We start from the raw sequence: 27,460 nt of genomic DNA, 5'->3' as shown, positions 1-27,460 counted from the left end.
GAATGAGCGCAGTCTGTAGAGTAAAGCACTTTGAGTGGTCGCAAAGCGACTAGAAAATCGCTATATAAAAGTGCCGGTCCATTTACCAGTAGTTCAATTCATAAGAAAATAGATGATAAAGAATCGTATGATTTGGGGCATGGCTACCTTTGATTGACACTAACAAGGCAAACTGTCATCAGGAGAGAAGAAAAGCAATGAGTATCCACAACACTGTGTATTTTGAAATAGCCTTGAACTTGTTAGTCAATTTCTGTGTTTTGTCTCATAACTTTGACCTTTTTACAGTGTATTTTCAGTTAATTTTCACTTTATTTCAACATTTTGTGTTTATTGTGTGGTATTAGGAAGTGTTTTCTAAGGAATATTCTAGTGAAGAAGCTGCTATACAGTAACAAAGCCCCAAAATAAAATACCAAACATAATATCTGCATCACCAGAGAAGCAGGAGTTAGACCAAATCAAAGCAAAAACTGTCTGCTGTCTGGATCTGCTATGAGTGTAAATTACTAACATTACAGCTAAAACACTTGTACGAGATGATAATGAGTTGATACTGTGTCCATCAGCTTAGTTTAGAGTTGCCCCCTTGTGGCCATAAAAACAATGAATGCAGCTTTAACAAACAGACAAGGCACAAAAAACAACATCTACAACAAACTAGAAAACCCTAAATAATACTGTCACAAAAACACTGGTATGATTTTGGACACATTCATATTAAAACGTTCAGCTGAATATTAAGAAAAATTCTTTCTTTCCCTATGGGTCATTCCAAACTGCAGTCTTCCTTGGTAATGAAATGGAGAGGGCTCTTTCGTACTCCATAAACTCTGAAATAGGAAGGGATCGGATTATGTTATCTGGTCTTCAGAGGAGAGAGAGAAAGAGAGAGAAAGAGAGAAGGGAGAAAAAGATGCTGTTTTACTATAATAAGAATGACGCAAAACAGACAAATGACTGAAATTATGGGGAAGAAAAGGCGAGGCCAGAATTGGAGAGAGAAAAGGATGGAAAATGAAGAGCTCTGGTGACCTAAATGAGGAGACATATTGTGAATGGGATGAGAAATGTCTCATTCAAACTAAATCAGTTCTACCAACCAATGATCTCTTTTCTGTCTGCCTTCATGTGTCACTTTTTCTGCATCTTCTCCCTCTTTGTCCATCTTTCTTTCTTGAATTTTCCTTTATCACACACACACACACACACACACACACACACGCTTACGTTTTATTCTGTCTATACATTTACCAACAGAAATGTGCCACATCCTCAGATGAATACATTTTTGGCAGACTATTACTGCTTTCCCTCCTTTCATTCTTCCCCTCTCCGTCCTTCTCTTTTCACGCCAGGCGCTTTTCAGAAGTAATGAATGCCATAATCTGGAGAGGGAGATGATTTCATCCAGAGCTTTTAGCTGCTGGACCAAGCATGAAAGCCTCAGTCAGTGCTTGCAGCATGGCATTCCCTCTGGGATGCTGTTAGCAACACGACTGGCTTTGCTCTCAAATCAAATTATTAAACTGAGGGCTTCTTTTCTGACCATCAGAATCGGTGCGTTAAACTCTTCAACCAGCTAATGATGTCTAGAGGTTTGTTGGTTACTTAATCCATTCAAATCTGTTTATATGTAGATTGTAAAGGAAAAGTCCCACTGCAGGCCACATTTAGCTAAATCCACAGGTCTCCTGATATTAGTAATTTTGTGTCTTTGCCAATATTCTTGGTAATTTAACATGAATCGGTCATGGACACTGATGAATATAAGCAACAGTGCATGATTTGTGACGGATAAACAGTTACTAATTTTTTTATTTTTATTGGTGTGCATACAAATGGACTTTAAAGCAGAACTACACCTAATTTAGACATCAATGACTGTTTTAAGTCCTGGTTCTAAGCCCTGCAGCTCCAGAGGGAGCTTGCAAAAGTCTGATAAATTGCCTTGAGTGATGTCACTCGAGTCAACGCAAAAAAGCACCCAAATCACAGACCAAACTAGTCATAGTTGAGTTGCAATGTGGGTACTATAGGCACCAGGTGTTGAAGAGAAAGAAGAGGGTCTGGTTTATATGAGACAGTATCTTTGATTCTACTGCATCAATTTGGATTTTTACTTTTTTGTAAGTGTTCATCATGAGTTCCACAATCTTTGTGCAATGCTGAATTGGTGTGATACTCTTGTCAGTGAAGAGTATCAAAGTATTTGACTTTCCTGCATTCAATTTAGGCCTATTCGTTCTTAAAAAATGTAAATGTAAGTCAGATAAACAATGTCACACATTCATAGCTGTGAGACCTCGTCTTACACTTCAGCCTCTTCCTCCACCTATATATCCCACGTTCACACACATTTGGTGGATACATCACGTATTGTATCTTTAACCTGCATTGATTTGGTTGTCACAGTGTTGAAACAGGAAATCTCAGCCCATGTTATTTGACTAAAATGTCAAAGCTTTATAGAGGTCAAAGCATTGTGAATGGAAAGACACAGACACCCACGCGGTGTGAATACAAATTCCAGTAGGACTAAGAAACAGCTGCAGAAACTGAATGTGTAAAACACAGAACGACATGAAACAGCCCCAAGGCTTTTCAAGTCTCTTTCATGGCTCCATCAGTTTGCAGGATGGAGCACTTCAACCATGACTGCCATCATGGTGAAAATGCAGTTTGGGTGACTTATGTCACAGCAACCATTGTAGTTCAGACAGGAGGTGGGGTTGGATACTGTTTTTTAAAAATCTGGATGCATCACCATTGTGTTTAATAAGTCTTAACTGGTTATGCAACAAATGAATCAACAACCAATGATAATTTATCAATTGTCATTTATCATAGAAATGCTAAAAGAGATGTTTGCTGGTTCAAGCTTCTCAAAATAAGGATTTGCTGCTTTGTTCTGTTTCTGATCACTGAAGTTCCAACAAGTTTACCAACATAAACAGCAGAATTGGTCATGTGTCAGTACCCCAAATTTGTGGTGAAATGGCATGTTCAAAAAAAGCACTGCGGTCCGCTGTTGCAAAAAATTACTGCAAATTCTGTGGATTTATGTTGTAAAGCCAGTGACCTTAGGTTTAGGGCAAAAAACTTCTGTCAAGGCGTTATAAACGAAAGTTTGAACAGTAAATGAATGCACGTAAATGGATCAAGTGACTGCCACAATTTACGTAAAAAATTTAAGTTACGTTAAAAATCTATTCTCATAACTTAAGTTAAAAATGGCTAAATTTGTTTTGACACGGACACAAACCCTGTTCTCCTATAGGTGAAAGTCCACCGCTTCTTCAACCCATTGACCTCCCCAGACTCCAACTGAGCACAGGAATCCGCCCTTTTAAACTTCACTTGGCCGCCAATCATTACTATGTAAGCAAGATGCCGGCAGGTGCATTACAGCGGATGGTGAAATACGGAGACATAGCTCGTTTTTTGCTGCCTGTAAACACAACCGATATTGACGTTTTTGACTGAAGGACAGGCTGAAAGTTCAGCACTAAGATTTTGGATTATTGGATAGACAAAACACAAAAAACAAAAAAAATCTCCTTGGTAGGGGAATTTTTGAACTATTTTGACATTTTGTACATTAAACAATTGTTTAAAAAAAATGACTAAATTAATTGATAACACAACAAAGATTCAAATAGACACTAGTTGCTGATATTGTGATTTGCTGATTAATGTCTCATCAAAAAAAGCAAATGCAATGAAGATGATCACTTTAAGAACATTACAAGCAGCACTGTTGTCATCTTTGTGAAATAAAGACATGCTTTGGATAATTTCTTCTGCTCCATCATGGCTCCCGCTGTTTGCAATGCGCTAACCCTAACTAGAAGAATATGCTATCATCAATAATATAATCAATCTTCAACTGGAGCTGGTTTTGATTACCCATCCCCATCCAATATGGCTGCAGTTTAAACTTAAATCAGCATTGGTCAACATTCAAACAGAACTTGGTTAGTTTTAGGCAACACATGTTGTGGTTAAGTTTCGGGAAAAAGTCATGATTAGGGTTATAATAAGTACTTTTGTTACATAAGAAAGTTACACAGCCTGCTTACATGGTCATGATGAAAAAGTCACAATTGACTGTCAAAAGTCACAATCAGGAACATGAGGCAGGACTTATTGGAACCAATTTGGCATTCATTGCGTGCCAAACCACAGTATAAAAAATATTTCAGTCCAAGCTTAACAGAGTTTTCTGCTCTCTGAATAAAAACTTTGCATTGACCCTATCTGTGTCACTTATAATAAACATTACTATGAGTAGCCTTGATGCTGCTGAACAAGCTGCCCTCCAGCTATCAATATTTATTTAGAACAGTTATGCGGCCACTTGGTCAGAGCCATACAACACACCCTGGGGCCAATCACAATCAACAATCATGTGAGTCTTATAAGTTGTAAAATTACCACTGCTAAACTTTAAAATAACCTTTTCTTTTATTGTTTATTGTGTTTTATTATTGATTAAACAATAGTTACACTGGTTGTCCACTCTGTCTCTGTATCTCTGTTACTGTGTTTGTCCCAGTATAAAGTATGAATCCATCCGCACAAGTGACATTTTATTGAGTGACACGCCACGGAGAAGGGTTCACAGAGTAGAAACACAAGATGTTACTTAAAATAGCTGGAACGTGTCAATGTGGCTTTTGTATGATCTGTATATGAAGGTTGATGTGTGGGCTGCAAGATATGGCTGCGGCCATCGCAGGCTGCTTCTTCATACTATTGATTTTCTATCTGTTGGTCTGACCTGCCCACTCCCTTAGAACCAGCCACACACACACACACACACACACACACACACACACACACACACACACACACACACACACACACACACACACACACAATGGTGTATAATCTAATAAAGATGTCTGACCCTTTGAGCTCAAGCACACACACACAAAAGACATAAATACAGCAAACACACAGAGACACATGCTAAGTAAATTGACAATAGACAACATGTTATACAGAAAAAAAGCACTAAATCACCAGTCAAATCTGTTTAGTCAAGAAGTTGGATAGTTTGACATCATAAATTTTCATCTGCTCTGTTTTCCTGATCCATTTTTATGTCTCTAATGACTTCCTTTCCTTCTTTTTTGCAGCCTTATAGTTATTCGAATTTAAATTATATTGCAAAAATATGCAGATAGCTGGGCAACCTGTTTTGATGTCATATGATAGCATGTTAGCATATTCTTTTAACATCAAATTTAACATATTTTCTCTATGCTATTCTTTCTTTATGGCTGTAATTAAATCTCTGCATGTTCATATTTTTGTTTAATGATATGAAATGTGTGTGCTCTTTTGTTCATGTAAGTGTGCAATGGACAGATTTGAGATTTAAATGATATCATTTCTTCTACTAAAAAAACTACATTTTTACTGGTTTACTAAAAAATGTTACATAATATCTATCAAATGATGTGATTACTCATCTTTGAGTAATCCCATCCTTTCATCCATCCTTTTGAACAGCATCTGTCTCCCAAACTGATATTCCATTGGTTGACACTACTATGATGATATTACTTAGTTTGTTTTTATCCTTTGAATTGACTTCTGTTCTTTTCTCCATCCTCTCTCTCTCTGCAAAGGACAGAAATCTCTATAAACAAGCCTAATGTAGCTTCACGATACCTCCGGCGGGTATGAAGGTGTCTGCCAATATCTTCAAACATCAATTTGTACGGATGACATCATGCATACACACATTCCACTTCCATTTTTTTTGCTCTGCCGTATAGTCCCACAGCAATTAATTTACAAAAAACCCTCTAAGCAGGCAATTAAACACATCCCTTAACCTTGCTTTCAAATACTGTGGATTATACACACAACCTAATGAAAACGACTCTCCTTCTCACTCCTGCTGTTCATTATGCTAATGAAATTCCCCTTTTTAGCTGCCGTGTCTGCCTTTATTTTAATATTCAGTGAAAGAGAGAGACCGGAGGAAGAAGGGAAAATTGTTTGTTTTTGGTGATTCATGCTTCACCAGTGAACGCGTTCCAATAAATAATTCGGCGGCGGGACGACAGTAGTGGGCGTGAAATTATTACACAGTGCACCTTGATTATTGAAAATAGAGTGCATCTATTTGCCTGAAAAAGAGGGAGACAGCAGTGTGTGAAGTGCAGTCCCAGTCACCCTACTGTAATTATACATGGGAGGTGGTTGGTGTGTGTGTGTGTGTGTGTGTGTGTGTGTGTGTCTGTGTAGGTGATGGGGGGTTAAGGAAAGGAAACAGGAGGACAGACTTTTTCCTTTGTGAATAATTCATGACTTTGAAATCTATGAGAGGTTTCTGCTAAGTAGTTCTGCTGGCAGACAGTGGCGAAATTCACACATACACACACACACACACACACACAGACACATACTGAACTGTCTTTGAATTAGCGTTTTTTTGAATACACTCCAAGTTTGACCACCAAAAATGCAAACTTTACATTTCATAAACACAAGTATGCAAACATGCGGATGTACAATGGTCTGGAATAAAGAGCCACAGATACACACTGCACACTGCGAGTATCAACAACAACACCAACTTAAGGCCGGATGTATAAATTATATATAAAAATCAGATGATGCAGGACTAATTTCCAACACAATATTTATGAAAGAACACAGGGTGAATGTGCAAACGTCTCTGGACCAGCAGGAGTGGGCGTCACATGACACCAGGTTCAGATCCAGGACCACGATCACCAATTAGTCTGTGAAGCAAAAAATAAATTGTTATAACTTTTTTCTGGTTTTTACGCTATCAGCACATTCACCGTCTCCGAGGAACAGCAGCAATTAAGACTGGGGAGTCACACACTTTATTTTTTAACGAGCATTCTAATTTTCAGTGTTTCTTCATTCGGCTTTTGTATTTTTTTTTTTTTACCTCTTTTGTCATTTCCCTCTGTTAATGTGCTTTTTAGTTATTATTTGTGAAGTTCTTTTGTAAAACTACGTGTCAAAACAAGTGTTGTATGCTTGTGATGTTAATATATGTGTGATGAATATACTGTATAATACCAGAGCCACAGCTGTGTGTAAAGACAGCTGCAGGAACTCACCATTTTGATTCTGTGAAATTGCATGTGTTCTTCTATATTGACATTTCTAAAACTTGGTTCCTTGCATATATACTGCTGTATGAATATAATATGACAACTTATTTCTGCACAGAGTTTTAGTTTTGAATCTGCAGAGACCCATGTGTCAGAGTGAGCAGTTTCTCCTAAATTTTGTTTGATTATGCAGTTTATTTGTGTGTGAGGTTTCATAAAGACACACAAATACATAAACACTTGGATTTACTCAGACTGAAGAGTTCCGGCGAGTCCCCTGACCACTAAATGCTTTACTCCTCATCCTCCTCAACATGCGTACACACATACACACAAGCACACACACTCTGAGTGTGAGTGTCCCGGCTGCTAAACACTTTATCCACCTGGCAACCCATAGCTCTGCTAGTTAAAAGCTTTCCGATTGGATGTATATGTATCTGATTTCACTTTAAAGAGCCTGCGGGAAGCAGAGCCGCTCGCCATCGGCGGGAAAACATCACGCTTTTATTCCGGGAAAGTCAGAGAGAATGAGGCGATGACCGGCAGAAGAGATAGATGGATATAGACGGAGGCAGCGAGAGTGCAGGAAAAGGAAAGTCTGCTGTAATTAGTTTATCTAATATCACTCTGCTTCTATCTCTGTCATGTTCTCTCAAGTCACTTGTTCTTTCCTCGCCTCTTCTCTTTAACTGGCTTCTTCCCACCTCAGTTCACCTGTCTTCTTCACTGTTTTTATTAAAACATGTCTGTTCTCTGACCTGTTTTTGTACTTTAAAATTCATCTCACCTCAACTTTAACCTGCTCAGTCCACCTTCTCTCCCCTCCGTTACCCTCTTTCCTCCCTCCTACATCCCATCTGCCCTCCCTCTCCGTATCTGATCCATCTCATTTCTCTCTCTTTCACCCTGCCTCCTCTCTTCTATCCATTCATCCCTCTATCCCTCCATTCATCCATCCAGCGTAATGTGTCTCTAAGTGAGTTACCCGCGGAAACAAAGTGGATCACATCACTGTAGTGATTACATCACCCAGTTGATATTATGGGCGCGATTGTTTATACTCTGGATGTGAGAGAAAGACAGAGACAGGGTTCATGCGGGAAGGATGCTGTGTTTTATAACTGCAGAGTTGTTTAGTGTAGGGGTAAACGGTGATGTTGTGGTTAGCACTTTCACCTCAGAGGGTCGCAGGTTCGACTCCAGCTTGCAGCTCTTCTGTGTGGAGTTTGCATGTTCTCCTCGTGTCAGCGTGGGTTCTCTCCATCCTCTGGCTTCCTCCCACAGTCCAGAGACAATGAGCTTAGATCCAATTTGTGACTCTTAATTGCCTGTAGGAGTGAATGAGAACGTGAATGGCGACCTGTCCAGGGTGTACCCCGCCTCCCACCCAATGTCAGCTGGGATCGGCTTCAGGCCCACGCAACCCAAGTAAGCAGTTAAGGAAGATTAATGAATAAATGTTTAGAGGTTAGCAATTCCAATGGCAGCTTTGAATCTGTGTTAAAAAAAATAATCCAGGGTCTATGCACAAATATTTCCATTTTGTTGATTACTTTAACAGTTCAAGTTCAGATGTAATTGTGATATATTGTGATATTATATATATATGTATATATATATATATACACAGGGGGTGTCTCAAGTAAGTATTCTCTGTGGCAGAAAAAAAATACTGGAGAAGTCTGAAGCAACTCGTGTTAAAATTAATTTAAGTTAATTAAAGTTAAATTAATTAATCAGATTATGGCCTTATTGTGAATAATAGCCTTACTTTGGTTATAAGTCATTCATTAATTTATTCAGTATCCTTAACTGCTTCTTCAAACATGGGTCGAGGTGGACTGGAGCCGATCCCAACTGACTTAAGTGGAGAGTCGGGGCACACCCTGGACAGGTTGCAGACTATCAATGGGCTGACAGAGACAGACAAGCATTCATGCTCTCATTCACTCCTACGGGGAATTTAGAGTCACCAGTTAAACCTAAGCTGCATGTCGGGGAGAACATGCAAAATCCACACAGAAGAGCTGCAAGCCGGATTAGAGCCTGCGACCCTCTGATGTTTCTGGATGCTTATTTCAGTTCGGATTGAGCTTTCATGCGCAATTTCCAAACTGCTGAACAGACAGGGCCAACTATTACTTTAATTGATTATTGAAGGTTGCAGCAATAGTTATCAGAAGGATGAGCTTTCACATTAGTCTGTCGTTGCTTGAATTGCAACCCTGTCATTAGTGCAAGTGTGAGGATGTGCATGTGTGTGTGTGTGTATATATATATACCTTTTAAAACCTTTCAGCAGGACACTGATGGTAGAAGCCTGAATAAATCTGGGACTGCTGTTAGTCCCAGGGTATTTCTGAGCAGTGCAGGTGTAGAAATGTTTTGGGATATTTTGCCTTTATTGGACAGTTTGGCAGTTGAGAGTGACAGGGAACATGGGGAGTGAGAGAGGGGCAGGTCATGCATGAAAAGCCCTAAGCCAAATTCAAACCAGAGCTCTTGTTGCTACATGGTCTGTGCCTTAGACTGCTGGGCTGCTTTGGCCTTCATGAATAGTTTTTAATAGCTGTCAGTTGATGTGGGTGATTGTATTTTAATGTTTAAGGCTATAAGAGTTGTGAACATGGAGATCATTAACTGTTGAAGTGCAACACATTTGGACATCAACATCAGATGATGTGTGAAGGAATTTTGCTTCTCTCAGAGGTGGAATTTAATTATTATTAGACAATTTGAAAAGTGAAAAATCCTACAGTAGGCTATTTGTTTATAGGCGGGAACACATGGGGTGTGTCACCCACAGGGGTGGGCTGCCCATTTCCAGGTCATCAAATACCACCGCTTTGTCACAACCCATGTGAGAGATAACAACACAAATGGGGGGTCTGCATTCAAAGTGGTATTTGATGACGAACGGGTTGTTACAAATATTGCTGTGTATATATTTGTTCCTCCGTGTTTCTCCCTCTACTCCTTTGCAGCATTCTGCTGATCACTGTTTCTGTTTGATCGACACAAACACTCGACAATAGCAACAACAGGACGCTTGTATTCACACAATGTAAATGCAGCACCTTTCTGCAGGCTTGTGCAGAGGAGTGGGTCTGTTGATTTGTGTAGCTCAATTGAAACAATCAGAAAATAACACTTTGTTCCTTTCCTTTTGTTCCTTATTCCTTTATCCTTGAATCATAACTTGGTTCTTTCTAACGCTGCTCCCTCTCTTCATTTACTGTCTACCTCACTCAGTCAACGCTGCTCTCTCACTTACTCCGGCTCATGGATCTGCAGATACACAACATCAACAACAACAACAACAACAACAACAACAACAACAACAACAACAAGCGACAACTGCTACATATTGTGGGCCTTCCTTGAATGCAAAAGCATGTCCCAACTGCCCCCCCCCCCCCCCCCCCCCCCCCCCCCAAAAAAAAAAAAAATATATATATATATATATATATATAGAGAGAGAGAGAGAGAATAGAGAGAGAGAGAGAGAGATATTATAACAATATATTAAAATTAATTTTTTTTTACATTTAACTGTTTAAGTTCCATGGCTCAAGGTTTGTGAATCATCAATTTTACGTAATTTTTGTCTCTTTTATAACGCCTAACCAGTAGGGTTTTTTTTGCCTAAACCTAGCTCAGTGTGTTTGTAGCACAAATTCACAGAAACTGCAGGCTTTTTTTTTTTTTTTTTTACAACATTCGTGTTTGTAAATGACCTGTTTGCTATTTTTAAAACACTTTGCTCTGCACTGTGAGCTGTGAAACGCTCACATGTGTCGTTATGGGTGGTATTGACAAATGCTTTTAGGTCGGAGATCTTGTTGCATGAGAAGCTTCATGAATCACACTTCACTGCTGAAAATGAAAATAACATTGAAAAGTAATCTTTTAACATAAAGAAAATTCCCAACGTTGTTTCAAACAGGTTATGAGGTTTTTAAACTTACACCAAAGGCCAACATACTAATCAACACCAGTCACTAAAAGTTACTAAAGTAAAACGCTAAACAGCTTTTTGCTGCATCCTGCTTGTTATAAAGTTTCTGCTCTCTTTTCGTTTATTGAATTTGCCAGACAGACAAAAGCTCAGAAAACATGTCTAGAACAGCTCCAAGCTGTGATGAACAAAAAGACTTTGATGGAGACTTTTATCAAAAGAAAGTGAATACAGAGACAAAAATAGATAGAGAGATACCATTACAATTTTGGATGATTAAGAAAAAACAATAATTCTGCTCCACACAGAACTCGTGGACCCCCACTCTCATTTACTCATTTGCTCATACAACTGAATTTCTGGTATCGGTATTTGATTACCTGGGAATACGACTCAGCAATCAGCAGTCTTTCTCCAGGATCACATACTGCACCTTTAAAGGTATCCTGTGAACCCCAGTGCAATGTTTTCATGTGTTGTTGTCTCCTGCAAGCCCACGAGGATACACACAGGTCATGTGATGAGTGATGTGTCAGTATTCTCAACAAGAATTGCAGCAAAGGCCCATCAAAGTCAAGACCCCGGGCTAGTAAACATATAGTACACTGTAAAAAATGTCTGTAGATTTTACGGTGAAAAACTGCTAAACCACGACCGGTGGCCGACCGTAAAATGATAAATGAGTTAATTCAGTTTCAGTAACAATGAAACACCATAAATGTATATATCAGCCAAAAGAGTATTTTTTTTACAGTTTTGTTTTTGAAAAATACATTACTCCACTGTAAAATACACTGTAATATGTATTTAATGTAATATATATACAAGCCGGTAACGCTTTATATTAAGGTCCTTGTAATAACCATTAATTAACAAGTAATAAGGCCCTTGTAAGTCCTTACAAGATGCTTATTAACATTACTGTGTGTTTATAAGCTTATATAAGTGTTAATAATGGCATTATAATACAGCTAATAGCAGGCTATAAGAGATTTATAAGCACTAATAAAAAACTTGTTAACAGTTTGCAAATGCTTAAGAACATTAATAAAAGCCTCATGAGTATCTTATAATTGTTCATAATAGCATTACAAAAACCCATGACCCACCCATTATGTCTTTGCCTTTATTAATCTTATTTTGTTTGCTTATTGATACTAAAATATACTTTATTGCTCATCTATTATAAGTTAACTATAAGTTAATTATGCTTTTTGCAACTACCGGATCTAAAGCAAGAACAATGCCTTATTACTTGTTAATTAATGGTTATTAAGGACCTTATTATAAAGCGTTACCCGGTAAAGTTCTGGCAACCACAGATGCTGTTTTTTTTTACCGTAAAAACAACAGTTTTTTTTTTACAGTGTAGATGTAGGATTGTTTGATTTTAAATACTTTGACTTTGCAAATGTGTTATCTACCACAGGTTAATAGAATATGCAGACATTAAAGTTAAACTTTCATGACATCATACTTGTCAACATAACCTCAGATTGTTATTATGAATCATTACCTCCCTACTGTAAATACTCTGAAGCTGCATTGAAACAAGAGGTTATGTCCACAGCAGTAAACGAGAGCCCATTGTAACAGAGGAAGCTGCAGACTGACACACAGCAGATTAGTATATAACAGAGAATCACTGGAATGCTAATGTTTACTCACCCAGGAGAGACAGTTCGAGAAGCCAATATGAATTTCTCTGCTTTTATGTTTGTATCAGCTTCCCTCCGGAGGAACAGAGCGCAGTCGTCACTAAGCCGTGTGTGTTTGTGTGCATTTATTTGCATGTATGTTTCTCAAGACTGATTGCGATTTTCTGCATGTGACAAAGCACTGCAGTGTTCCCCGACCAAATTACAGAATTCCAATTAAAAGGTGTGTGAAAGTGTGTCTTTGCATGTTAAACAGGGTGCAACTGTTTATTTTCTCTGCATATTCTCTATTCTCCCCTCCCTCTTAAATTTCATTTTATTTGTAACACAATAAATATCAGTTTACAGCCAAAGGTGGCTTAAGGTTATTACAGAGCCATGCTGTAAAATGCTTCAACAGGACTGTGGATCAATAGCAGTAAACATAACTTCAGGCAGAGGAAGTTAGGATGGTAAAATATCGCTTTCATGCCTGTTCTGTGTATTGGACACAAGCCCACTCCTAATTTTATGGTAATTACTTTACTTTGCTTGTCAAATATAGGAACTGGCATCTTTTAACTCTGCTGAAATAACTCAAGTTACCCACCAACTGTTTAGAAACAAAACGTTGTGCAAAAACTAGGCCTATATATCTGTGGAAAACTCAGGCGAGCTGCTTTGTAGTTTATAGTGTCCACTACATAAAGCAACAAAGCAACTTTAAGTCTCTGTGGTGCCAACTGTGTATTCCATTGTCTGGAAATAAAATAAAACAAAACATATTTTGGTGAAACTATCATGAATAAGGCAAAGGACGGATTTTAGCCATTTCTTTTTAAAGTTATTATAGAATTTATAAAGATGTCCTCAGCAAGAAAATCAGATAGACACTGTAGAGATTGCATTGATTATTTGGTTAGCACAAACCACAAGTGATTTGTTTTGTTACTATATAACTGAAAAAAATGCCAAAGCTGTTATTATTGCATTAAAAGGTGTTATTGTTGTTTTAATATAACCAAAGCCAAATTCTGTTGTTGTATAAGCCCAATAATTAAATGATGTGGGACTGTTACTAAATTTAAACAGATTAAACAGACTGAATAGGGCTACACCCTGTTGTAGTGGTTTGCACTGTGGCAGTCCCACTTTTATTCAGGTTTCTACCATCAATGTCATGCTGAGAGGTTTTAAAAGGCTTAAATGTATCTCTGCACATCCTCACACTCTCACTAATGAGGGGTTGCAAATTAAGCAACAACAGACTAATGCGAAAGCTCAACCTGATATCTGTTGCTGCAAATTTCAATAATCAATTAAAGTAATGGTTGACCCTGCCTGCTCAGCAGTTTGGAAATTGCTCATGAAAGCTCAGTCTGAACTGAAATAAGCATCCAGAAACATCAGAAACATTGCATTGTTTTTGCACTTTTGCCTCACAGCAAGAGGGTCGCAGGTTTGAATCCGGCCTGCAGGTCTTCTGTTTCTGCATGTTCTCCCCTTGTCAGTTTGGGTTCTGTCCGGGACCTAACTTTGTTGACTCTAAATTGTCTGTAGGAGTGAATGAGAGTGTCAATTGTTGTTTGTCTCTTTTTGCCAGCTTTCTGATAGTCTGGCTACCTGTCCAGGGTGTATTCTGCCTCTCGTCCAGTGTCAGCTGGAATCGGCTCCAGTTCGGATAAGTGGTTTAACCTCTGAAGTCCAGGGGATTTTGGTTCAAATTTGTCAACTTCCGATTCATTCATTTCTGTCTGTGTTTAGCATCTTTCAGTCTGTCCTTACATCACATGCATGGTTCCTTTTTCTTGACACAAACTTGGCTATCAGTCTGATTTTTCATTTTACTTTAATTAACAAAGTATAGAGCTGCCAGGAAACGAAAATGCAAACAAAAGACACAGGTGCAGTGTCTGTTTTTACCATTTATACACACAAAAACAGCAGAAAAAAATAATAAATAATAAAACTACGAAACAGTCTATTTGCATGTAAATTAAAAATAGTAATAGTTTTCATTGCAGAAAGAAAATTCACATTTTAAAAATGGTCTGGGAACAAAAGTGGCACACTGTGAAAGCTCCTATAATTGCACTTTCAACTGGCTTTCTCAGCTTGTCTACATATCGTTTATATATAAAGTTATGACTGTAAAAAAAAAAGTGTATTTTCAATAAATAGATGGACTCCAGAGGAAGGATAATGAATGAATGAATGAATGAATGAATGAGACTTAAATATGTCTCATTCATTCACTCGACTGCAGAAGTCTCTAAGTTATTAATCTTGTGATGTAAGCATGACTCGAGTCAAAGTCACAAGTCTACAGGTGCTTTCAGCCATGTTAATGTCAGAATGACAGTTACAAACAAAAACAGAGAAATGAAAAACAAAACATTTATCAGTAAATAGTTGTAAGGAAAACTTTCCTCCTGTGTGTGCACATACGTGTATTGTACAGTGCACTGTGGAGGTCAGACATGAGGCCATGTCTATCAATATCTCTGAAAGAAACCAAGATGACCTCTGCAGACTCTCAGATTCCAGACAAACCCACACACGCTGCGGCCCATACCAACCACACAGCTTGAACCACTTTGAAAAGAGGGCAAATTGAAGCTCTAGCAGCCGTATCATCATATCACTCTGTCTTTTTTTCCTCTGACACTTCTGCACACACACATACACAGGCACGTAAAGCAGCGTTAAAACCTTAATCTCATTCATTTATTTCTCATCAGCGAGTGACGGGAAGAGAAACAGTTGCGTCACATTACCACACTCTGCTTCCAGGAAGCTCTATTAAAAAGGATGTTCATTTTTTTTCACCCCCGCTGCCTCTATTTACCCATAAGTCTTTGTAATCTGTTTAGAGGGCTTATGGGTGCTCAGAAAGTGCTCTTTCCTCACAGCGCAGCTCATTTATCAAGCGAGATTAAGAAAAGTCCGGAAAGTGTTTTGAATACGTGCTATCAGACACCTCTCAATTGCAAATTAAATTGTACTGGGTTATGTGTTTTGAATGCACATTCGACCAGCATTTGATAAAAGCTCAACAGTTTGCATTGACTCATTCAGTATTATCATTCATACTCGCACACTCACTTTATGTGCTTTGTGTTTAAAATGAAGTCAACCAGGCTGAACAGCAATTTTAAATGTTTATGTTCTAAGTTTATGTCATTTTCTCTTTGTTGCTGCAGCAAAAAGGATTCAAACACTGTTAGGGATACTGAAAGTAATAAGCAAACTATGTTACAGTGTTTTAAATTGGAGTCAAAAAAGATACAACAAATCAAAAAAATTATACCAACTGTCACCCTTCTTAAAGCCTCTAACAGGATATAAAACACACATGCAACAACATTATGTTGGAGGTTACTAAAACACATACAGCAAGTACAGACATTAACATAATGTGCATGAAGCTGCTAACTGCAGTCTATCAACGCTCAATATCGGCTTCAAGAATTGGCCCAAAAAAATCAGCAGCACATATCGGGGATCGGTTAAGACTGATGTCAAAATAATCTGTAATAGCATCGGCCGTTAAAAAAAACGGTCGACCACTAATTTTATAGTCAACACTTCAGTCATCAATCAATTAAAAGTTGACCCAGTCTGCTCAGCAGTTTGGAAATTGCTCATGAAAGCTCAATCTGAACTGAAATAAGCATCAATCATGCATCATCATGACTCTAAATTGTCCGTAGGAGTGAATGAGAGTGTGAATGGTCTGGTGAATGGTGTGAAGTCTCTATGGGTCAGCCTTTATAATAAACACTTCAGTCATGCATTTAACAGGTAATAATCTTTTCATCATGTAAGCACAATGTCTGGTGACAGATAAAGCTATGGCTGGTGTCTATTGATTGCATCCTACTTTTTACATAACCTGTTATGCTAGTGTTGCTTTTTTACACTAAAGAACACATCGGTGGGTGTGAAGCCACGCAGAGTGTGATAGCATGTTGGCATTACAGGAGCAAAAAAAAAGGTGATGTGCAAACAATAGCGTTTGTTTCTAGGGTTTTTTTCGAGCCAATCCACACCCATGAACACAAAACCAACACATCTTTATGCATTCAATTACCACTCTCCAAGGTACGCATGTGTATATATGAGAGACAGAGAGAGAGAGAGAGAGAGAGAGAGAGGAGAAGATAATATCTGGAAGGTAGACTTAAACAAGTAAAGATAATTCTTAATAATCAACCCAAAAAGCTACTTTGAAAATTTTGGAGCCGTCTGTGGCTCCATCGACACCTCAACAAACTGTATATAGTTTGTTTCTGACCTTGCACGGCATCATGAGATCTTGAAAATCTATGTTGTCAGACGTAATCAGCATCCCTTGATGAGCTACAGGCAGATTGTGATGGTGTGTGACAGTGACTGACAAATGGCTGATCCAATCACCAAATTATTTTTATTTAAGTATATCAATATTTTTTTAATGCCCTTTTCCAAACAGTTTTCATGTAACAAACCATCCAGAGCATCAGGTTTCTGTCTACTCTAGAAGGTTTTATATCTCATACAAGGCATTTTGAAACCCTCACAAAATAAAAAAATATATATATTCATGATGGATCATATAGTTAAAAGTGAATGATTTAAAACTTAACATGACATGATACAGCATGAACATGTGGAGCCACACTAAGAAGAAATACAGAAGCGATCTGAAGCCACATCTGAGGTTAATGTCCTTGAGGTAACTCAAATATGCACACATTCATGGACACACTTCAACAGCTCCTTATTTTATCCCCCTTGGGTCTCAACTCCTGAATAATGAAATGGCTATTTTGAGTGTGATACAGCAGGAGTTAGAGAGTGTGTGCATGTCTGTGTGCGTGTGTCTGTATGCGCTCCAGTATTTGCAATATGAAAACCAAATGTCCAGATGAGCTTATTGAGCGACAAGGAAAATCCTCCACACTCAGGACATTTTACCGTTCTAAAACATCTGCAACAAGTTGTGTGAAGGTCAGGGTTAGGGGACAGGAAATGAATGTACAGTAGATCGTATTTGTGTGTGTGTGTGTGTGTGTGTGTGTGTATGTGTGTGTGTGTATGGGGTCAAACTCAGTGCAGTCAGATTTATACCGTAAATTGTGTATGAAATCTTTTAGATGCACTCGTCACCCAGACGTGACCTCGCGCGCACGCACGTACACACACACACACACGCACACAGACACAGACACACACACACACACCTCATGCTAAATTAGGAACATTTGTGTCCCAGCTGATGCGATTTGTTTTCTTTCGCTTGCTTTTCATTCTGTTTTGTTCTCATTTGTTTGTTTCTTTGAATAGTTTTTATAGTCATTTCTCTCAACTAACCTTCCAGTCAATCTCGTGGTTGTTCACAGATTTAATCCTCCGTGGTGTCTGCAAATTAGCATTTGGTTTGCGTCCCCTGTCACAACAAATATTTGTCTATGGATTGTTTTGCTGATATTTGACAGCAGATCGTCAGTGGCTGTGTTTTTGTTATACTATACTGGGATTTTTACAGTGTGTATGTGAACTAAAAGCTCTGTCCAGTGGGATTATATTGGAGTTGATTTAGGAGCTACAGTTGCCGTAGTCCTCATAGCACTCCTTTTGGGTAAAGACTCACCTATTTTTATCTTGTTTGTTTGTTCTTATTTTTTATGATGTGTCACAAAGTTTTAGAGACATTTACTGTTTCTGAACTACTGTTAAGAGAAAGTTTCAAACCATTTCTTCTGAATGTTAACTTTGGTTAGAGACAACTGCAATATAGAATTGTATTTGAAATGCGTGTTCTCTGACATTAACAGTTTAGTTTATTCATATTATAAAGAGTTTTTGTGCAATTACAAAGTTTGTCCAATAATAATTCTGATAAAATAATTAGCAATATGCTTTATGGCTAAAAGACAATAGAATACAGCTGACTTGTAAATTCCAGAAATGTAAGAGATAAAAAAACACACCATCCAGCATCCGGCCTAATGCTATATCCATTATTAAACCACCAATTTCATCCAATATTTACTGAGTGAGACAGCAGATAAGACCCTGAATGCCAACCATGTTGCATTACGTAATATGAACAAATAACAATGACATTACTGAGAAGTTGTGATGGAAAGATTCATTCAACGGTTCACATGTTATCTTGCAAAAATACAATATACATGATGGTTTGTATGATATCTTGCAAAATATGACCTTTTTGCTATTTGACATTGTGAAACAGTAGTTGTGAACGTGGTAGCAGTTTTCAACACATGGTAAACATTGAGAAACAGAATAACTTGGAACTAGATTTGGGTTAAAATAAGAGCCCGAATATGCAACTGTGTCATGTTGGTACATATGGAAGTTGAGTAAAACTCTTAAAGTCCTGCCTAAACCGACTCTGTTGCTCTTTATACAATGTTACCTGAATTCCTTCTTTGTCATATTAACTATGGACGCTAGAGGTCACTGACTTCAACAATCATCTATATGAGTTGTAATAATCTCTGCCTCCTGGCTGACAATTATGCGTCTTATATAATAATTATGGTGCATTACATTTTGTATATATAACAGTGAATAACAACAGCTTTATATATTACTAATACCTTTACCTATATATAATAATAATTTAATTCATTTAAAGACTGGGTTCCATTTGGGTTCTTATCTTATTTGCATAACATATACTGTATAAGCAAAAACGTAGACACTGTAGGTTTCAAATTCCCCCAAAATAATCTCTTTACATTTTTAAGAAGAACATATGTTTGATGTTTTATTAGTCCTTCCACTATGAACTTTGTTGAGGGAGTATGAACTGAAACACAACTGTATTTCTTGAGTCAGTGTACAAATCTATCGTCTTCATTCAGTTTCTTTTAAATATTTTACTTGCTTTTACAAAATTTTTGACAAATCACCTATTACCTTCCAACACATAAATGTTCCGGGACATGAGATCTGCCTCTTTGTGTTTGTGTACAGTACAGTGCAACAAAGATTCGATCTTTCCTTATTCATCATTCTGCACTGTCATGATTTTCACTCTGGGTTCTTCACAGAGGTTTGTTTGTGCTCTCTTCCTTTTCTTCTTTAAAGAAAGAATCACATTTGGTCTGTCAGCATGTTAGTATTTGTATATGAGTGTGTTTCGCTGCTATTGTGACGTGCTACAAAAGTGTGTCTGTGCTCTTTGTGCATTTTAGCATTTTAATCCAGACTTTTCATTTCAGTTTGAGGTTTACTGTGTCAGTTTTAATCTCCTTAATTCTGTATGCAAACAAATCTTCAGGTCAAAGTGTCCATCTGTTTACACAGAGGGGTTTGAAGCGCTTACACACATACACACACACACACACACACACACACACACACACACACACACACACCCACAATGTCAGACATAATACCTCACATATCCACACACACAAGCTCACACTGAAAGGTGCTTTCATGTTTACATTTGTCTGCCCTCGCTGGCTGCTTTAGGCTAATACCAAACAAACATTTTTGAGTTTGCGTGTATTTATATGTGTTTGATGTTGTTGTTACGGCTTTTTATTTGTGAATATTTTTCAGTGTAACAAGGTGTTTAACCTTTTTGCTATATGTTGTGATACGTGTCAGTGATACGTCTTTTAATACTATAAGTGACAGATTATCTTGAACTGTCCATCAGAAGGGTGCCGCCACAGTGATCTTTTATTAAATTAATTGCAATTTTACAGTGTATTCTTTTTTTAAAGTTATTTTCAGACGAATTTCTGTGTTTCAAAATAAACACAAATCGAGCAAAACACTGGGTTTCTTTTTTTAACTATGATCATGAATAAATCGGGTTGTGGTTGTGCCTTAACTAACCAAAAAATGACAAATTATGTTGTTCTGCTGACAGAGGCAGATATACGTGTTGTTCTGGATGGCAATTACATTTTAAACACATGTTTAACATAACATAGGTTGTAGCGAACCCAGCCAGACAATGGTGAAGCATACTGATGGTTCCAGATGTATTTATTTATGTACAGCCGTTTGATTTGATTTTGTACACAATCTCCTTCCGTTCTGGATCACCGTAAGAGCTAAGGGGTGATAAAACAAAATGAGCTCTTACTAACAAATAAACCATAAAAATATAAAAAATGACAGCTTAACCATGGACTGACCCAAAGGATCCCTCCAGCCCAACATCACCACATACACACACACTAGCACCCCACAGAGGTAACAATTAGCTTGACCAGCAACACAACAAACTAGCATGGAGAAAACAAACACTCTCCTACAAAAAGTTAATTAAACACACACAACTCCCTGCAAACATATCTTTTCAACACACCTTGTTCCCAGTTCCAGCTAGGCGCTTAAACATTTAGTGAAATCCTTAAATCGCGGAGCTATATTGATCTCTGGCCTCTGTGTCATCGTCTGCTCCGTGCGAAGTCAATTGCTCCGTTTTACACACAACCCGAACTTCCGGTCCGGGAGCGCCAAAATAAAAGCATGGAATAATCAAAACGAAAACAACAAATAAAATCATACAGGAAGCAACAATCAGTTATCAAAACCCCTTTTAAGAGTTACTTACACTCCCACCAATCATGAGTGAATAATGGAACAGTATTCAATTTACATTAATCACGAGTGATTTTAACTGAAAATTACCTTCTTATGTAAGAATACACATAGAGTAGCTTAGAACACAGGTAGAACTTCCTCATAAAGTGTTAAGATTATAAGGTACGTGGAGGAGGTATAAGATTTTAAAGGGGGAACCTGGTTTTAGTCAGCCTCTAGCAACAAAACTAGTTTTTGGACTGGGCGCTCTACTTCAGACATCTTGTGGAGACGCTCCCCCCCTTTACCAAGATTCCTGTCCCCAAGGCAGATCTTAACTCTCCTTACAAGTCCATCTTTCCCAACAGTGGTTCCTGTGACTCTAGCCAATCTCCACTCATTTCTGCTGACATCATCTCCTTTCATCATCACAATGTCTCCAACTTGAAGATTCCTCCTGGGGGCGTGCCACCTCTGTCTGAGAGCGATATTGGCAAGATACTCCTTACGCCATCGGCTCCAAAACTGTTCTGCTAAGTATTGAACATGCCTCCACCTTTTCTTTCCGTACATGTCTTCCCTGACGAATTCTCCAGGGGGAGGTAAGGCCTTGGCAGATTTCATTGTCAGGAGATGGTTTGGAGTGAGTGGCTCCAGGCCATGGGGATCATTGAGACTGGTAACAGTCAGTGGGCGACCATTGACGATCGCCATAGCTTCGTAGAGAAAAGCTCGGAGAGAAGCATCACTTAGCCTACCAGAGGAAAGGGCAAGTGTGGTACTGAGGACGCTTTTCACAGTTCTGATTTGTCTCTCCCACACCCCTCCAGCGTGACTTGAATGGGGTGCATTCATGACAAAGTCACACTGTTTGTCTGCAAGAAATGCAGCAAGCCGATCTGCATTAACTTCCTTGAGAGCCTCTTTGAATTCGTTTTTGGCTCCAACAAAGTTGGTTCCTTGGTCGGACTTAATCTGATGAACAGCACCACGTATGGCAATGAAACATCTCAGGCCATTGATGAGAGCGTCCGTTGACATACTGTCAAGCATCTCAATATGGATGGCACGGGAACTAAGGCAAGTAAAGAGAAGGCCGTATCTCTTGCTCTCCTTTCTTCCTTGCTTGGTGAGGAATGGGCCAAAGCAGTCCATTCCGCAGAAGGTAAAGGGGGGTGATGGTTCCACACGTTCAGGGGGAAGATCAGCCATCCTTTGCTCTTCAGTCGGTTTCCTGTGCTGTCTACAGGTGACGCATTGGTGAATGTAGGATGCTACAGCGCGATTAATCCCTGGAATCCAGTAGCCATTGGACCTGATCTCATTAATGGTAAGACCTTTACCTTGATGTTTCACCCTTTCATGAAAGTGAGCAATCAACATCCTTGTGATGTGATGATTCTTGGGAATGATTGCAGGGTGCTTGATGGAGTTGGGAAGAGAGGAGTTGCCCAGTCTTCCTCCCACTCTGAGGACGCCATCTTCGTGCAGGACTGCTTCAAGAGAGTATAGTGGATTGCGAGAGGGTAGGGGAATCCCTTTGCTTAACATCTTCAACTCTTCTTGATACACAGTTTTCTGCAGATCTTTGATTATGCACTGTTCTGCATCTTCTCGTTCTTTCACAGAGGTGAGACTGTTTGACTTGTTCTTGCGAATGCGTCTTAGAATGCGTGCAACACCTCGAGTTGCCAGAGACCATGATGAGAGCTTAGATAAACGATCAACCAAGCTTAAATGCTCCGTGGTTCTTGTGGTGAGTGCTAAAGCACTTCGGACCTCTGGATCTCCAATTTTCAACTCTGGAGTATCATCTGCTGGCAGCTCTATGTCCTTCTTCCATAAGAACCGGGGTCCATTGAGCCAGGTGGACGACAGAAGCTCACTGGTGGTCAAGCCCCGAGAAGCGTGGTCAGCAGGATTCTCGTTGGTCGGTACATATCTCCATTGTTGAGGAGCTGAGCTCAGCTGAATCTTCTGAACACGGTTGGCCACAAAGGTGTGGAATCGCCGTGCTTCATTTTTTATATATCCCAAGACCACCTTTGAGTCGGTCCAGAAGAACTCCTCAGTGTCTGCAGATCCTAATTCCTCCTTGAGTAGGCTGCTTGTTTTCACAGAGACAACTGCTGCCGTCAATTCCAATCTTGGAATAGTGGTGAGTTTTGTTGGTGAGACACGTGATTTTCCAAAAACTAAGGCACAGTGAATAGCCCCATCTTCATTTTGCAGTCTTAGGTATGAGCACTGACCATAGCCCTTCGTGCTGGCATCAGAGAAATGATGCAGCTCTGCCTTTAAGACCCTTCCAAATCCAGCAGGTAGGTAGGTGCGGGGTATGGTGACATTATCCAGATGAGCCAGATCACTTCTCCACTGTTCCCATTTTAGACGAAGTTCGTCAGTGGGGGGATCGTCCCAGCCCGTACCACGTCTACACATCTCTTGAAGGATGATCTTCGCTTTGAGCAGAACCGGTGCTACAAGTCCGAGAGGATCGTACAGAGAGGCCACTGTGGACAGAATGCCGCGGCGCGTTGCAGGCTGCTCTTTGAGGCTGACGTTAAGCCTGAAGTGGTCAGACTCCACGTCCCATTGAATTCCAAGTGCTCTCTCAAGTGGCAGGTCACCGAAGGCGAGGTCCATATCTTTCACATTGGTTGCCCGTTCAGAAGATGGTACACTTTCTAGGACGTCTCTGTTGTTCGACACAAACTTGTGTAGTCTGAGACCACCCGTAGCACAAAGTTCACGTGCTTCTCTGGCGAGTTCAATAGCATCTTCAGTGCTTTCCACACTCGTAAGGCCATCGTCGACGTAAAAGTCCCTCATGATGAATCGTGAGCCTTGAGGATAGACGTCTGCATTAACCTTGGCTAGATGCTTCAGCCCGAAATTTGCACATCCGGGAGAGGACGCTGCGCCGAACAGATGCACTTTCATGCGGAACTCACTAGGCTGTGATTTCAAGTCTCCTTGCTTCCACCAAAGAAAGCGCAGGTAGTTGCGATCAGCTTCTGCGACATGGAATTGGTGGAACATCTTCTCGATGTCGCACATCAGCGCAATGGGGTGCTGTCGAAAGCGGATGAGAACTCCAATCAAGTTGTTTAACATGTCAGGTCCACAGAGAAGATGGTCGTTCAAGCTGGTCTCTCTGTACCTGGCTGAGCAATCGAACACTACTCGAAGTTTATCTGGCTTCTTTGCATGGCGAACACCATGATGGGGAATGTACCACGTCTCCCCCTTGCTCCCACCGTCTTCAACCAGCTCTGCATCCCCTCTTTCAATGACTTCTTCCATGAACCCGACGTACTGCTCTTTATAATTTTCATCCCGTTGCAGTTTCCTTTTGAGGTGGTTGAGGCGTGTCACAGCTAAGTCCTTGTTATCAGGTAAAGAGGGTCTGGCTTTGAAGGGCAGGGGCATTTCGTAATGGCCATGTATGTTTATCCGTATGCCCTCCTCTACCTTGTTGAGGAACGTGATGTCATCTTGTGATACTGTTTTACCATCTTCACTGCCATCCTTGAAATCTGATTCCAGGATGCGGATGACATCAGCAGGGGTTGCTGGAGGCAGCTCCTTAACGGTGATTCTGTGACACAGATGGCGTGTGCTCAGAGTATCATGGCCTTGTGATGAGCGCCCCACAATGCTCCACCCTAAGTCTGTTTGTATAGCATAGGGTTCTTCATTTCCTCCTACAATAACTTGCCTTGGAGCCATGGCCCTGGAGCAGTTGTAGCCGATGAGAAGCCCTGCTTCACAGTCCTTCAGTGGTTGGATTTCATCGACTATTCCTGCGAGATGACTCCACTGTTTAGCTGTGTCACAGGTAGGAATGTGGGCGCGGTTTATTGGTATACAGTCCTTTGTGTATGCTCTTGGAAGATCAACTTGAATAGCAGAACTGTATCCCCTTACACGAAGGCCAGAAACGCTCTCACTTCTAATCACTGTGTCCTTTCCACTCATGGTGGTCAACTTTAGCTTCACAGGACACTTGTCAGCATCAAGACCATCACTCACTTCTTGGTCGATGAATGTAGTGTCGCTTTGGGTGTCGAGAAGAGCATAGACAAGCTTCTCTACAGTCGGGTTATTTTTGGACGAGACCCACACTGGTATTACCATCGATGTGTTGGATGAGCCTTCTGATGCTACGCTGAGTGATGTTGCAGCAGGACCTTGACTTGTCCTTGCCTCGGATGAAGACCTTTCCTTCACATAGTTGACGTCGTGAAGGGCTGTTGGGTGCCTTCCCTTGCAGGTGTCGCAAAAGTGACGATGGCGACAGTCTTTCGCACTGTGGCCTATTTTCAGGCATCCGTAGCAGAGTCTCTTCTCCTTTACATAGTTTCGTCGCTCGACTAATGACATCTCTGCAAACTTGGAGCATGCATTAAGCTGGTGTTTAGCATCTTGACAAAGAATACATGGAGGCGTAGCCTTTCTTGACCTTTGGTTCTCGTTATCAGCAACTGTTTGAATGGTGAGAACACTGGCCTTATTTCTCTTTATGTCTCGTACATCTCTCTTTTCAGTGCTTAAGTCTGAGGAACGAAGAGCATGAAGAGATGTAATGGGATTGCACGCAATCTCAGCTTCAGTTGACAAGAAGCTAGCAAAGTCCTTGAAAGTGGGGAATTCTTGCTTCTCGTTCAGGCTTTGGGTGACTTGACGATTCCAGCGTGAAGCTGCCCAGTCTGGGAGTTTATGAACGAGTTTCTGATTCTCCTCACAGTCATTTAATATGTCAAGGCCTTTGACATGAGGAATGGCATCTTGACAGGCGTTTAGAAAGTCTGAGAAGCTTCTTAGTCCCTCAGCATCTTTAGGTTGAATCCTTGGCCATTTGGAGAGTTTTTCTCTGAATGCTTTCTGAACGGCAAATGGCTGGCCATAGCGACGATTCAACTTATTCCAGGCATCTTGGTAGGCTTCATTGTCACTCCGGTAAAAGGTGCCGTCAAGGGCCTGCCGTGCTGGGCCGCCAACATATTTCTTGAGATAGTAGAGTTTTTCAGCTGGCGTGATTGCCCTTTGATCAACAAGTGAGGTAAAGGCTGCCTTCCATTCAATGAAGCATATTGGATCGCCACTGAAGACGAATGGTTCAGGAACAGGAAGCCTGTTCAAGGCTATACTGTCTTGAAGCACCTGAGTGAGTGAGGAAATGTCTGTGTGAGAGGGGACTGTAGCATGAGGTGAAGTGACTGCAGTTACAGACACGTTATTTGCTTCCTTGTTCCTTTCATTGTCTGCATAGTAAGCAACATCACGTTCTGTCTCCTTATCATAGGCCTTAAGTTTGGCCTGAGCTGCTCGCACTTCCTTCTCTGCCTGCAAACGCTCCAACTCGTGCCTTTGTGCCTCTAGAGCCTTTCGTTGTTGTTCCTCTAACTCTCGTATTGATTCTCTTTGTTTTTCTTCCTCAAGCAGCATCTCATAATTTGCTTCCTTCACTGCGAGTTCGGCTGCTGCATCAGCACGCTTGGCTGCTAGTGATGATGTCATGGAGCAGTGATCCGACTTGTTGTGACTCATCGTGGACACAGCAGATCCATAGATAGATTTTGCACAGTCGTGGCGAAGCAGTTCATGAAGACGGCGTCTTTCCTGTTTCTCGTCAAACTCACCTTCCTCGTCTATTGCTCTGCTGTAGGCGATGTTGATGATTTCTTTGGACACCGATTCACACGTGTCAACTCTCCGTCTTATGTCTGTGGAAGGTGTGGTGAGATCTCGAATTTCAAAGTACATAGTCATTATATCTTCTTTACTTGTCCTAAGTTCATCAATGAGAAGCCAGAGGTCACAGTCTTTCATGTATGTCTTTAGTTGCTCTCTCGCTCTGCGTATTTGGGACTTCCATTTTTCGTACATGGATAACAGCCCTTTCTCCTTTTTCTTGGCACTTTCCTCTTGGAGTGCACGCATTTTCTCTGTGGGATGTCGTGCACGCTCAGAGCGACGGAGGTCCTCAGGCAGGTCATCGCCTGTTTTTTCTGATTTACCTTGTTGGTCAGTGAGGTGTTGTTTAGCTTCAACCATCTCCTTCAGACCTACTCTCTCAGAAGCATCTGCCGCAGCGTGGCTTTCACTCTGTGGGTCTTGAACCTTATGCTGGGGATCAGCCGTCTGCTTCTCTCCCCCTTTCTTGTTAGCTGTCTCTGCCATAATCA

The sequence above is a fragment of the Centropristis striata genome, chromosome 20 (assembly GCF_030273125.1).
Source record: "Centropristis striata isolate RG_2023a ecotype Rhode Island chromosome 20, C.striata_1.0, whole genome shotgun sequence".
NCBI lineage: Eukaryota > Metazoa > Chordata > Actinopteri > Perciformes > Serranidae > Centropristis > Centropristis striata.
The sequence above is the reverse complement of the archived record's forward strand: the minus strand, read 5'-3'. Positions refer to the sequence as shown.